Source organism: Miniopterus schreibersii (genome assembly GCF_964146895.1).
Source record: "Miniopterus schreibersii genome assembly, chromosome: 12".
Classification (NCBI taxonomy): domain Eukaryota; kingdom Metazoa; phylum Chordata; class Mammalia; order Chiroptera; family Miniopteridae; genus Miniopterus; species Miniopterus schreibersii.
The window spans coordinates 68,369,433-68,383,022 of record NC_138112.1 but is presented as its reverse complement, the minus strand read 5'-3'; the positions used below and the strand labels follow the sequence as shown (position 1 = coordinate 68,383,022).

Sequence of the window (13,590 nt, the reverse complement as noted above, 5' to 3'; positions counted from 1 at the left end):
AGCTCAATGACTTGCCCAGGGTCTCACACTGGTGACCCAGGTCCTCTCAGTAGAGGAGGTGAGAGTGGAAGGGGGTAGAGGGAATGGAGGGCAAGGGAGTGAAGCTGCTGAAAAAACAGGGGAGGCCGTCTTCTATGCACATGCCCACTTACCGGCTCCTCAACCCATTCAATAAACAGTGAACTCTGTTCTAGGTGTGGGGACAGGAAAGAAAACAGCCTTCCCAGGGTGGCCTGGGTCTGTGTGCCACACCCTAACCTCCAGCCACGCCCAGTGCGGCACCCCCCATTGCTGGTCCCACTCACCCTGCTCTGCCCTCGCCATGCCCTCCCACCCTCCAGAGAGGATGCAGGCCAGGCCGATGACAGAGGAATTGTCTGGAGGCCCCAGAAGCTGCCACTGGCGAGCAGGAGGCGAGGTAATTGGCATCGCCGGCTGCGGGAGCAGGAAATGAGCGGCCGCAGCGCGTGTGGAGCGGGAAGCTGTTCAGTGTCATCGGCCTTATCTGGAAACAGGCTGCCCAATTACAGGGCTGTGCCCGCAGCACTCGGCAGCTGCCAGCTCCACTGCGGCCCCCTCCCCAGTGTCCTCACAGCATCTCTGGGCCTGGGGCATCTACTGCCCCTTCTAGAAGGCAAGAGGCAGCTCCCCGGAAAGAGGCCCGCCTTGATGCTCCCACTCCAGGTGTGCAGCCGCAGGTGCCTCCCAACGCAGCCTGGCATACAGGGGAGCAGCGGACAGGCCCTACCCCCCAGCCCTCCCCGCCCACAGGTGACTGTCCAGGCCAAGCCCTGCCCCAGGCTGCCTCCTGTCCTAGGTACCCCTTCAGGCCAAGAGCTGAGATGAACAGTGAGGGGGGTCATAGACCAGCAGAGTCCCCAGCTGCCCCACCCCAGGGCTCCCTTGGGGCAGCAAGAGCAGGTCACCCTGCTCAGATGCCCTGCGCCCTCTACTAGCCACCAAATGAGAGGATTAGTAACCCCGTGCGTGGACAGTGCTCAGAAATGCAGCACCACTGGGGGCTGTGATAGGGTGTCATCTATTAAATAAGTAGGACTATAATGGGTTTGCAGTTGTATATAACGCAGCCCAACGTTAGCGGATCATGTTGTGGCTCACAGATCGGAGAGGGGACGGCTGTTCCAGGAGGGCTGAGCTGGGGGTGGGGCAAAGCGGCGCTTCCTAACCACAGATGGCAGGCACCTAGCAGTGTTGTCTGGGCAGCCACAGCCCAAGGGTGGCATGGTGGAAAGAGTGGCTTTGGGATTGGACCTGCCTGAGTTCAAATCCTGTGACTTCACCAATTCGTGCCTCCATTTCCACAACTGTGAAGTGGGGGTGCTGCTGCCTATTGAGGGTTGCTGTGAGAATTCAATGGGCTTGTGAAAATAACCTTAGCACAGTGCTGAGCAGAGAGTAAATGCTCAACAAATGGCTGTTCCCTTCCTCCACTTCCTGCAAGAGCCTTATCAGGATCCCCTTTCTGAGAAGGTCTCCCTCAGACCTGTAGATAGAGAGAGGGGAACCCTGCAGAAGGGGCACCTCTCTTCAGCACCCTCTCCTGACCTGGCCTTCCACTGTGGCCCAGGGTGACAGGTGCTCAGGCAGGGCTGCCCCTCTCACGGCACACACTTTCCTGTTTGAAGACCCCGTTCCAGCAGGCAGAGAGGAGGTGACCTGGAGTCAGGGCCCCGGGCGGGATTTAGGTCCTGCTCGGGCATTCACCAGCCAGATGGCCTCAGGAAGTCAGCCCCTCCACCACCACCCCCCTTCATCTGAAAAGGGATCATGCTGGCCTGTTTGACCCTGGAGACCACTGACTCGTCTCCATGCCAGGCGTCCTCCTCACTAGCTGGAAAGGGCTAGGACTGGGCTGTCTGTCTCCTCTGTGTCCTCACTGCTGGCATGGAGCCTGGCACCAAGTGGTCACTCCCCACAAGGTTCTAATTTCACCTCAGCAGGTGAAACTGCTTACTGAGCAGGAGTGGTGCCTGAACAGGGCAGATATGAGGGGTCCTGCATCCCTCCGGCCTGAGCACAGGGACCCCACCTACTGAGTTTCCTTCCCTAAATCCAGCCACCAGCCAGCTGGCCCCAAAGACCTCATTCCTGCCCTTTCTCCAAGCCTTATAAACGGGTTAGCTGAGGCCCAAAGTGGCGTAGGGGCCACCGGGGCTGCCAGGCACTAAGGGAACCAGATGTGTGCACTGAAAGCCCTGTTTAGTGAAAAGGAGTGTGGTGCAGACTGGCCTGCAGGAGAGGCCTGACAGTGGGGTGCCTAGGAAAGACTTCTTGGGGGAGGTGATACTGGAACAGAGGCCAAAAGGAAGTCTAGGATAGGCCTTGGGCTGGGCAGAGATGCCAGGTTGAAAAGGAGGGGTTGGCCTTGTGGCAGTGAACCTGGGGTGTAGATCAGCTCAAGTCTGGAGCCTTGAGTCTGGGGGTACAGACGTGACTTATAAGACAGACCAAGGGCCTTCCCAGAGGGTGGGACAGACACCACCCCCCCCCCCCGAGGTGCCTCAGATCCCTGACTTCAGCCTGGGGTTCATACTACCCACACCCCACACCAGGATTAGCCCAAAACCTCCACTACGTTTTCAACTGTCCCCAGTGAGTGCTGAGAGTGGGGAGAGCCCCAGGGGGCCCATTTCTCCAACAACCCATTGGCTCTGCATCTTCATCACAACCAGCCCTGCCTGCTGCTACCCAGACTCAGGACTCAGCACTCAGCCCCCTCTCTCCAGGCTGTGCAGGCTGAGCTGGGGGCGAGGCGGGGCTGATGGCCCCCGGCACCCCTCTGTCACTTACAGATAGAGACCTGGGCTCTGTCCCTCCATGAGTCTGCGCATGCTCTTGTAGAGCCTCCTGTTCCACAGCTGCTGCCCCTTCCTCCCCAGCCTCCTCCCTGCAGACAGCTTAGGTGGGCTGTGGGTGTGAATTTCCTCTAGGAGGGAGGGCCTGTTCCTTCTGGCACTGAAGCAGAGCCTGGAGCGTGGGGAGCAGGAAGCAGTGAGGGGGAAGACTGGGGGGGGGACCCTGCAGACCTGGGCTGAGGTCCAGCTCTCTCAGCCTCTCCCCTGGGCTCACCTGCCACTCCTGGTGAAGCCACACAGGCGATGGCATCCAGGCTGAGATGGCCCGGAAGACTGAGAGCAAAGCGGCCATGGTCCTAACTGCTTTGGCTGCATATTAGGCTTCATGGGGCCCCCTTTCCTCTTCCTCCTGTCTGCATATAGCTTCCTGCCAACCCTTCCTGGCAGCAAAGACAGCTGTGCTCCCATTTTGTGGATGGGAGACCTGAGGCCCCGAGAACTGACAACATGCCTTGCCCATGTGGCTATCAGGGGGAGTCAGCACAGCCTCTGCCCTCTGGTGCTAAGAACTGTACCCAGGCCCATGCCATCTGTATGGAGGGGAGGAAGGTAGGCAGAGGAGCAGGGAAGACACCTGGCACTCACCCCACGGCCCACAACCCATCCCTCTGTGGATAATCACTGCTTGTCTAACATGCAGGCCCTTGGGAACAGAAGAGCACTGAGGCTCCTGCCTGCCCAGAGCTCACTGCCTAGTGGAGACAGACTATAGATAGAGAATGTCACCGTGTGCCCAGTGCTGGGAAAGGACACAGGTGAGATGCTCCCATCCTGGGGGGGAGGCATTGGGATGGGGACAAGCAGACCCTGAGCTGCCCACTCTCCACCCTCAGCTCCGGCTGTGCTCCCCTCCTGGCCTGTGCAAAGCTGGGGGTGGAGAGTGGACAGCTCAGGGTCTGCTTGTCCCTGTCCCACATGCCTCCCCGCCTGGCCTGTGCAAAGCGCCTCGCCTGTGGTTCCTGCTAATGAAGAGCTACTCCACCCACCCAGAATCTGGGCTGCTTCCAGCTGGTATTTAAAGAGGTGTCTCTGAGTATGATGGTGTTTATTCCCATTCCTGTCTCCCACCCACCCCATGGCGTTCCTCTCAAGATAAACTGGAGGCAAAGCTAGTGGCTGCCCCTCGCCCCTGCTCTGGCCCCAGAGGAGCGCCTCCTCCAGGCTGGGCTCCACTCCAGGCCCTGTGCTGGGCACAGCAGATTAGGGGACAATGAAGGCACAAGGCTACTCTCAAGATACAGTGGTTGGCCATAATGAAAGTCAAGTTCGGGACCAGGCTGGGGGAAGTAAGGAAGGATTCCTGGAGGAGACGACATCAGCACGGAAAAGGAAGAAGAGGTGGGTGGGAGCCAGATGAGGAAACTGAGTCCCAGGAAGGGTGCAGTGGCTTGTCCTGGTGCACAAACCCTCTGGGGCCCACTGGCTGCTGGCCTGCACTCCATCAGGTGCCTCTGGGCTGAGGGGTGGGAGGATGAGGCTCTGAGGGCATCCCACAAGGAGCCCAGTGCCCACTGTGTTGATGGAGGCCAGAAAGGCCACCCTGGGTTTATAGGGCAGTGTGTTTTCTGAAGGGCTAAGATCAGGCCTGCTGCTGAGCGCACTCAGTCTCCTGGGGAAGCGGCCGCTGCCCTCCTTCACAAAATTGTTAATAAGCCCTGTTGTCAAGCAGTCCTTCCTCTGTCTAACCTAAGTCTCTCCTGTCATGGCTGCGCCAGCCATCTCTGTGCAGCCCACCTGTCCTGGAGCAGGCATCTCAGCCCCCCAGGACTGCAGGCCCAGCTTAGCAGCCCCTCCAAATTCTGACCTGCAGGAAACCGTGGGCTGTGACAGCCACATTTGCAGAACCTGGCCTGGTTAATCTGCTTCATTAAAGGTACTAATTAATTGGCTTAATTAAAAGGGTAACCTGGAAGCCAGCAGAACTACCTCCTCACGAGGCGTGAGGCTGTGCAAAGGCAGCCCCGGAGCTGAAGAGGGGAGCCCCCCACCCAGCCTCTGGCACGCCCATCCTAGGTCCTGAGCCCAGTCCCTGGCTTCCTGCAGCTCTGAGCCAACATGCTGACCCTCTCCCAGCCCCACACACCCCTTAGTGGGGCTCAGGATGCTGGCGGGAATCACAAATCCCACATTCACATGCATCGCTTGGCTGCAGTTAAGAGCCCAGAATGTAAGCAGCTGTAATTAGACCGAGCACAGGCAGGTTGCAGCCCATAAAGGTTAACAGGCAGGGAGGGAGCATAGCCTGGCCACGCTGCGCCTGTCGATGGGGAGCTGGGTGGGCTCTAGTGGGGGTACTCTGGCATCATGGCGTTACCCCACCTGGCTAAAGAACCCCTGGACCACCAGCTTCCATAATCGCGAAGCTCTGAAGTCGGGAGAACGGGGTTTAAATCTTATCTCCACCTCTAGAGGCTGGTGGCTCTCGGAGCCCCCACCCTTCCTTTGCAAAATACCGGCTTGGGGTGCCCGGCAGCTGCCCCTCCCAGGCTGCCTTCCCCAGCTCGCAGGAGAGCGTGCTGGGACTGATTAGCCATGTCTGCCCAAGGCAACAGGTAAGGAGCGTAGGTCCCTGTGCCACTCTGTCCCCTGACCCTGCCAGCCCGTGAAGAGGCTAAATCTCCATGTCAACGTTTCAAACCTTTCCTGCAGCTGGAGGAAAACAGTTCTTATAATGCCTCGATTCGTAACAGGGCCTCGCAGCGCAGAAGGTTTTTAACAGACAATATTCATTTGTGCTTCCCTTCACCCTCCAAGGTTCGGAACAAGTATCGCAATTTAGAATGGAGGCTGGGGTGGCTTGTCCGGATCCGGCCCCGAGGGAGCTCTTTCCCACTGGAAGGAGGAGGGTGAGAGCATCCTCCAAGGAGAAATTTGCTCTGGTGTGGGGGCCCTGCCCTCCTTCTCCCTCAGACTCTGCCAGAGATGCCAATCAAGTCCACGAGCAGCCCCCATCTCTCCTCTGAGCAAAAATGCCATAAACAGGGAGCACAGTGCTCAGGGACCAAGTGGCCCTGGAATATTCTCTCACTGCCTCTCACAACTCCTCCAGGGAAGAAAGACAGGACCTAAGGATGGGGTGGGGGTGGCTCCGGGGTCCAAAGGAGCCCAGTTAGGCCCTAGAGTCCCTGGGGGACAAGCAGGGAGAAAGAGCAGAGGCCATGGGCACTCTGTCCGCATTTTAGGATGAATCAGAGTTTGTGAGGAGGGGAGGAAACTCTTGAGGGTCTGAGCTCCAGACCTGCTCATCTGATGGACTTAGCCTACGGGGAGTCTGGCCAGCCCACTGTGCAGGGAGGAGATTACCAACCTCAGCCTTCTGCCCCCCCATGCGCTCAGGGACCCTGAGCTCAGAGGGGAGTGTTGTCTGGACCCAGGGCCGGTGCACAGACGTCAGCTCGCAGGCCTCTCCCACGCTGAAATTGCATTAGCGGTGGCGTGTGGCCGTCTGTCAGACCCGGACAGATTTCGTTTCCGCAAAAACAGCTGTTAGCCTGCTCGGCCGTCAGCTCTGCTGCCCACCCGGGAGCCGAGCAAGGATCCAGAAAAGGTGCCCCTTGCCCTGTAATGATGAGACTCAATCAGTGCCAGGCCCTGGGGAGGGAGAGGTCGCCACATGAGTCTCACCACAGAAGGTGTCAGTCCAAGCCCCAAGAGTCCCCCGCCTCCACCTCAGCTCCTCCCTGGCTTGCAGACCCAGTCACCCACTGGGCATCCAGAGAGCTGTCATTGCTGGTGTGTTCCCAGAGGGACCAGCCCCTTCCCTGCCCTAACCGGGCACCCACGAGGGGCGAGCTTCTCCCCACATCATCCTGTCTTGGTGTCCCTGGCCCCATGTTACAGATGAGGAAACTGAGGCCTAGAGAGGTGGCTAAGTGAGTAGCCAGGGGAATGGGCACCTAGGGCTCTGGGAGCTACTGTACCCCAGGGGGTGCTGAGGCACAAAGGCCGGAGGGTCTGACTTCCCGTCATCAGAGGAGAGCTCAAGGGAAGAGCAGATGATCACCCCATCATTTCACCAAGCTGCTTGTTATGAATATTAATAACATTATTTCTAATCCAATATCCAGGCCTAAGCTGGGGGAGGTGTGGAGACCCAGCCCAGCCCCAGCAATGAGGGGGTCTGCAGACAGGATTTCACCTGTGGGCCCCCTAGGAAGGAGCCGCACAGGCTCGGCACCCGTTTCACAGGTGGGGAAACTGATCCAGCTCAATAAGAAGGGAAGCTCAGAAGGACACTGCTGCATGGCAGCCTGCCCTGCAAAAGGTGCCTGAGCTATCTGTCTGGCCCCGCCGAAAGCCCCCACCCCTCTCCCAGCAAGCGCCTCCAGGGAGGTAAGGGACTGGCGAGCTAATGAGACCCTAGACCGCCCTGGGGGCTTGTCCTGGGGGCAGGTGCCTAAGTCTCCTCATTGGTATCGGGGTGTAGTAGCACCTCCCTTATACAGTCCTTGTGAGGATCAGTTCTGCAGCTCTGTGCTTAACACCCGGCTTGGTGCACAGAAAGGGCTCAGGGTCAGCTGTACTCCACTCTGCGCAGGACCAGCAGTGGTGTCCTGGTGACCAGCACAGCCTTGGGGCCTACAGTCAGTCCCCAAGGCTGTGGAACCTAGGCCAGAACTTTTTTCCTTTTCTGTGCCTCAGTTTTCCTTACTTCACAATGGTGGTGTAACATGTGGTCTCTGAGGGTCCTCCTGGGAGTGACTGTCAGTGGGGGAGGCTCAGCCCTGAAGTCCCTCAAGTCTCTTGCAGGGACTCTGTCACCTCCTTCACCATCCCCACTCACACAGTTCGGGCAATCACCTCACCTTCCCCAAAGGGGAAGCCTGAGGAAGGATACAAGTGGGGAAGGCAAAATGCAATCTGCCCATGACCACCCTGTGCCAGGCACCCCAGTTCATCTCTCGGAGCGTCAGCTTCCTCAGCTCTAACATGAGGTGACAGGGCCTCCCTCACACAGGACTGCAAGTGACATGGTTAGGAGCTCGTGGGGTGTGGCAGGGTGGCTCCGCCTCTGCATAATATTGTGGCCGTCTGGGGGCTTGACAGGGATGGCAGTACCTGGTGCTTAAGAGAGGGCTCTGACCCTGGCCAGGCAGCTCAGTTGGTTGGAGCATCGTCCCATATACCAGAAAGGTTGCGGGTTTGATTCCTGGTCAGGGCTCATACCTAGGTTGTGGGAGGCAACTGATTGATGTTTCTCTCTCTCTCTCCCCCCCTTCCTCTCTCGAAACATATCCTCAAGTGAGGATTTAAAAAAAAGAATGGGCTCTGGAGTGAGATCCAGCAGCCCCTTGATATTATGTGATGTGGGGTGAAGGTCTTAACCTCGCAGAGTCTCAGTTTCCTCATCTTTAAAATGGGGCAAACAACTGTCCAGTCTATAGGGCTGCTTTGAGGGATCAATGAGATAATAACATAAATTCCTATCAGCAGACAAGGCAGGAGTTCCTCAAATGGCAGCAGATGTTGTTATTGCTGTGCTATTGCTATTATTATTATTATTAATATTAATTAATGCTTCCAAACTCCCTCCCCCAGCCTGAGTCAGGCTAGGGACCAGCCCCATCCAGGGCAGTGTCTGTGAGCTGGGGGGGTTCTGGGTCCTGGCAACAGACCACACCCATCCTAGACCATTGGAGGGTCCAAGGTAGTCCCTCCTAGGCCATTGGAGGGTCCAAGGCCCCCAACCTCCCCCAGACAAGAGCCCAGGTCAGGGCAGGGGCAGTGTGATGATACAAAGGCTGGGCTCTGTTTGCGCCTATGGTGGGGCAGCTACCCACGGAAGGTCCTGCCACAAAGAGGCCTTTGAGCAGCTGCCGAGGGAGCCAAGCTCTCCTCGGAGGCCCCCAGCTCTCACAAGCCCTATCTGTCTATGAGGCCATAGGGCAGGCAGACAGCTGCCGTGGGGGCAGGGCCCACGCCCGATCTGCTCCTGGGCACACCACCTCCCCAGTCTCCTCTCATCCAGAGGATGTCTGGCCAGGGCAGGCTGTGGGCCTAAGAGCCAAGCAGGGCCTCCAGGGGGAGCTTCAGTGGGCAAGGCCTGCCCCATCCCCTCTCTGAAGGGACAGCTCCAGGCCTGGCATACAGGACACTGGAAAAGCCCCTCTCCTCACCTAGGGCTCTCAGGAGGTCACAGGGTTGGGGCTCTGCTTCTCTCTCTCTCTCTCAGCTTCAGTTTCCTCATCTGTAAAATGGATCACCAAGTACAATCCTCCCTGGGCAACTGTGAGAATCAAATGAGGCCTGTATTTAATGTTCCACTCAGTGCCAGGCAGGCGGGAGATCTCAGGGAATGCCAGTCTGATCACCACCCTATCGCTGCTCCTGCCTGGGGCCCAGCTTCATCCCCAGCTCCACCTCGGACTTGCTGGGTGTCCTTGGCCAGGTGACCTCCCCGGGTTTCCCTTTCTCCTCTATGAAATGGGCTAATGCCACTCACTCCCAGAGCTTCTGTAAAGAGAAAGCTATTTATCAATGCGCTTCGGGCTCAGGAAGCCTCGGTTGGTTGGATGAATGAATGAATCCCAGATTCGGCTCCACGGTTAAGCAGCACTAAGACAGCATCTCGCAGGGGCCTGGGGCGGGGAAGGAGGGGGAGGGAAGGCGGGTGGAGGTGGTGCAGATGTAAACTGCAGCCACCTACACCGTCATATGTCACACATCAGATGAGAAGCCTGCCAAGTGCCGGGGGAATGGGAGGCAGGAAGGACTGGTTCCTCCTGTTAGTCAGAGAGGGCTTCGGAGTCAGGGAGGGCTTCACATGGGAGGTGGCGTTCACCCCATGTGGGGAGTGGGGGTGGCCTTCTGGACACAAGGAACAGCACAGTCAAAAGCTCAGAGGTGGGAGCTGTGTCATCCGTAGGCCTAATAGGAGAGGGACTGGAGGAGAAGCCAGGCTGGGAAGGTCTGAAATGCCAGGTCAAGGGTCTTGGACTCAGTTTTTCAAGAAATAGGGAGCCACTGATGATCTCAGAGTTAGTGAGTGACTTGATTAACCGTATTCTTTAAACATCTGGCAGTGTCTGTGCTAGAGGGGTGGCATGGGGGTGATGTCCATGTGACAGCCAGCTGCCTATGCCATCGTTACAGTTTGAAGACTGGGCCAATCATGAGTGTGCTTAAAGGGGACTTGGGCCAATCAGAGCCACCCGGGCCTGATCCTCTGTGGGGTTCTAGTCCCAAAGCCGGCACTGCCTGGGGCTGCCCCGGCACTCCTGGGTATGGACCCCCCTCATCGGGCAGCCTTGCACCCAGCACAGGCGACACTTCAAGAGCCCAGACCAGCCTGGGTTTAATGCCTGCTCTGTCCTACCTTTGTGCAGATGCGTCACCCCTCTGAGCCTGTTTCCTCACCTGCGCAGGGGATAATGAAAGCCGGCCCCGCAGTGCCGCTGAGACGAGCAAGTTCAACACGCAGGCATCTGCAGGAGGGGACCCTGTTCCGGCCTGGGGACAAAGGGGGGCTGGGCCTCTGTGGAGCCTCCACCAGAGTCAGTAACAGTGCTAAGAGGCTGGGATTCAGTGCTAGAAGCTGGGTGACTGTGCCTGTTTCCTCATGTGGAAGAAGGCAATAATGAGGTTCTGCCTACAGAGATGTCGTGAGCACTAATGGAGACACTGTCCATGAAGCGCTGAGCACGTAGTGAGAACCTGGTAAATGGGCTAATACTGTTGTTAGTTCTGCCCAGAGGACCCAGTGAGGTCGCCCTCACCCCCGCCAGAGTCATGGCAGCAAGAGCCTCAAATCCCCATCTCCAGTCCACACCAGAGTTGGGCTCATGAAGCTCCTGGGGGGCCCCTTTAGCTGCAGGTCTGGGCCTGGGACCTCTGAGTGTCAGGGCCTCCACACCCTCAGAGCCCCTCCCCAAGGCCCCTCCTCCCCTGACCATGGCAACCCCAACTGCACCCTTACAGAGCCTTGCCCCCCACCTCCTGACTTGAGGGGATGCTGTGCCCCCCACTCAAGCTGCCCCAGGAAGGGCCCATGCTGCAGAAAGCAGCTGAGTAAATAATGACATTTCCCTCTCTCCTGCACTCTTCGCCCCTTTCCCTTCCACAAATAAATTATCAACATGCCCAGGTCCCGGCGGAGCGGAGCATATCGCGGGGAACAATGAAAAAGCTTTTAATAGGATTCCAGGAGCTGCAGCCACTCGCTCACTGGCCCTAATGGAGATTGCTCTGTGACCGCAGGCTGCTCCCGCCCTCCTGGGCCCCCTCGACACTGCCCAAGCTCTTTTGGGGGCACTGGCGGGCAGCCAGGCCCAGCTGGGCCACCTGCTGACATCACGGCAGCTGGGCCTGGAGAGAAATGTCATGCCCCCGCCACCCAGACTGCTCACCCTCAGCCCAACAGGCCAGACTCATTCGCACCCACTCTGAGGCTGACCCCTCCAGGAAAGCCTCCCGCCTGGGCCTGGCTCTCCATCCAGGGCTCAAAGGGCACCTCTGCTGTTAGCCCTTCCCTGATGCCTCCCCCACTCATGTTAAATGACATCACATGTCATCAAGGCCTGTACTGGTCCTGCACATAGTGGGGCCTCAGGAGTGTGGGGCAGGGAGGGGCCCTCCAGGAGGCCCAGACTCTGAAGGTCCCCAGTTTGGGGAGAGGCATGGTTGAGGGGAAGCAGGAGAGAGAAACCTCAGGTCCTGGAGACCTCAGAGTTATCCGCCATCTCTGTGCCCCAGTTTCCATCTTCAAGAGCTTTTGTAAGGACCCAGACGGGGCTGGAACCAGTGTGCTTTGAGGGCGGCCCTTCCTTGGTGTCACTTGGGCAAATCCCTTCGCCTGTGCCTGCTTCCTGGGGTAAAATCTGTAAAAGGAGCCCCCACCTCAGAGGGTTCCTGGGGGACTAATTGAGTTTATAGCGCTGGCAGGTAGGTGCAGTGTGTGTGGCGACTGCTGGGACAGTGACTGCCATCTCCTTATTTGGTCATGTGCTGGGGGCGGGTGTAAGATGCCGTGTCTGAGCTGTGTGACCTGGGTTCGGTCACTTTATCTGCTTGTGCCTCAGTGTTCTCTTCTGCGAAATGGGCTGCTGTGAAGCCTGGAGGAGATCCTGCACTGGTGGGTCCTTAGCATGGTGCTCTGTGACATGCCGGGTAGATAGTGAACAGTCAATACAGGCAGCTGCCCTCATGGGATGGAGTCATACTGGTCCCTGTGCCCAGCTTCGACCTGGAGGCCTGGCACACGGGAGGTGCCCAGTAACTACCCAAGGGGGTTCCACCTGACGCCCTCCCAGGGGACCCAGCCTGGGAGAAGGTGACACTTGAGCCCTACGAACTCCCTCTCCACAACTTGGCCCCTAACCCCTCTGGTTCCTGCCACCCCCCCAACCCTTACTGCTTCCTGGAGCCCTCAGGGGCTCAGTTCTCTCCAGTCCCCCTGAGAATTGCCCACACTCCAAACTGAGCAGTCTACCCTCATGGCTGTAGACCTGAGGCCCTGACCTCTGCCTAACAAGGGGGCCGGTCAGGAGCTCAGCAAACCTCCCATGAGCCTACCTGCCGGGAAAGGGTAGGGCATCCCCGAGGGCATGGGACTAGTGTGTGCAGCCACTCCCAGCCCCTGGGCTCCTCGGAGCCCTGGGGCAGTCAGCACCCCAGCCCTGCATCTGGGGGAGCCTATCCTATTTGCCCATGTGCAATAACTACTGGTTTCCACATAGCCCTTCCACAGGCACTGTCACATTCAGTCTGCATACTGACCCTGGGACGTGTACTATGTTGTTCCATTTCACTAGTGTGGAGACTTAGGATGGAGAGGGGGAGTGAGGCGTCCAGGGGCAGCCAGCTGTTAAGTAACAGGTAGGATTTGAATCCAGGTCCATCAGACCCCAAAGCCCAGGTGCTTTCACTCCACAGCCCGCTGCCTCAGGGTGGTCCTGATTTCTGCATGGCCCTGGACAAGGCATTCCTCCACTCTGAGCCTCCATCTCCCTCCTCTCACAGTGTGAAGAAGACAAGCCAGGCAGGGCTTGCCCATCAGAAGCCCCTAGAAGCTAGTACACAGCACTGCCCAGGCCTCTCCATAGCCTAAACCTGGGAGGAGACTCGGGGCTCAGAATCCCAGAGCTGTGGTGCTTCTGGGCCCTTAGAGCCTTGTGGTCCAAACACTTGGCCAGCAGTAGTGGGGAAACTGAGGCACAGGAAGCCCCACTGTGACTGGGGGGCAAGGGGGTGTGGCCTGTCTCCCTAGGGCAGGTGGACACTGCGTGGTGTGCAGCCTCCGTGAGGAGGGAAAGGGCTTCCAATCCCCTACCGCGCTCTCTCTGTTCCACGGCCAGCCTTCTCTCTGCTGGCTCCAGGCAGGTGGCCCTGCTGAGCGCCCTAGGCTCTAACTGCTCAGCTCCTTCCCTGGGGTCAGAGGTTAGGCTGCAGGGCTGACAATAGCGAGGCTTCCTTGGCTGGAGCAGGGCTTGGGGCGGGCACTATCACCCCTGCTTTTCATTCCTTATACCCACCCCCTCCCCAGAGAGGAGCCTAGGGAGAGCACGTGGGCAACAACAGCTCAGTCTGGAGGAGGCAGGCCAGGCGGGGGCTGCACAGGAAGGGGCCCCCGCGTCTGGGCAGGGGCAGCCACTCTAACCTCTTCTCAGTAGTGCGCTGGAGGGGCGTGGAATGTGAGGTTCATTCACCTCATAGTGCCGCTCAGACTGGCTATGGAAACGCAGATTAGAAGAGTTAGGTGTGAGCCCGTGTGTGCAAA

The 13,590-nt window shown here is 58.3% G+C and overlaps 1 protein-coding gene across 8 annotated transcripts in view; it reads left to right on the top strand.

Annotated features, from left to right (window-relative positions):
- Nucleotides 1–13,590, top strand: part of MACROD1 (mono-ADP ribosylhydrolase 1) — a 132,738-nt gene that overhangs the window by 82,178 nt on the left and 36,970 nt on the right. The window lies entirely within an intron of this gene.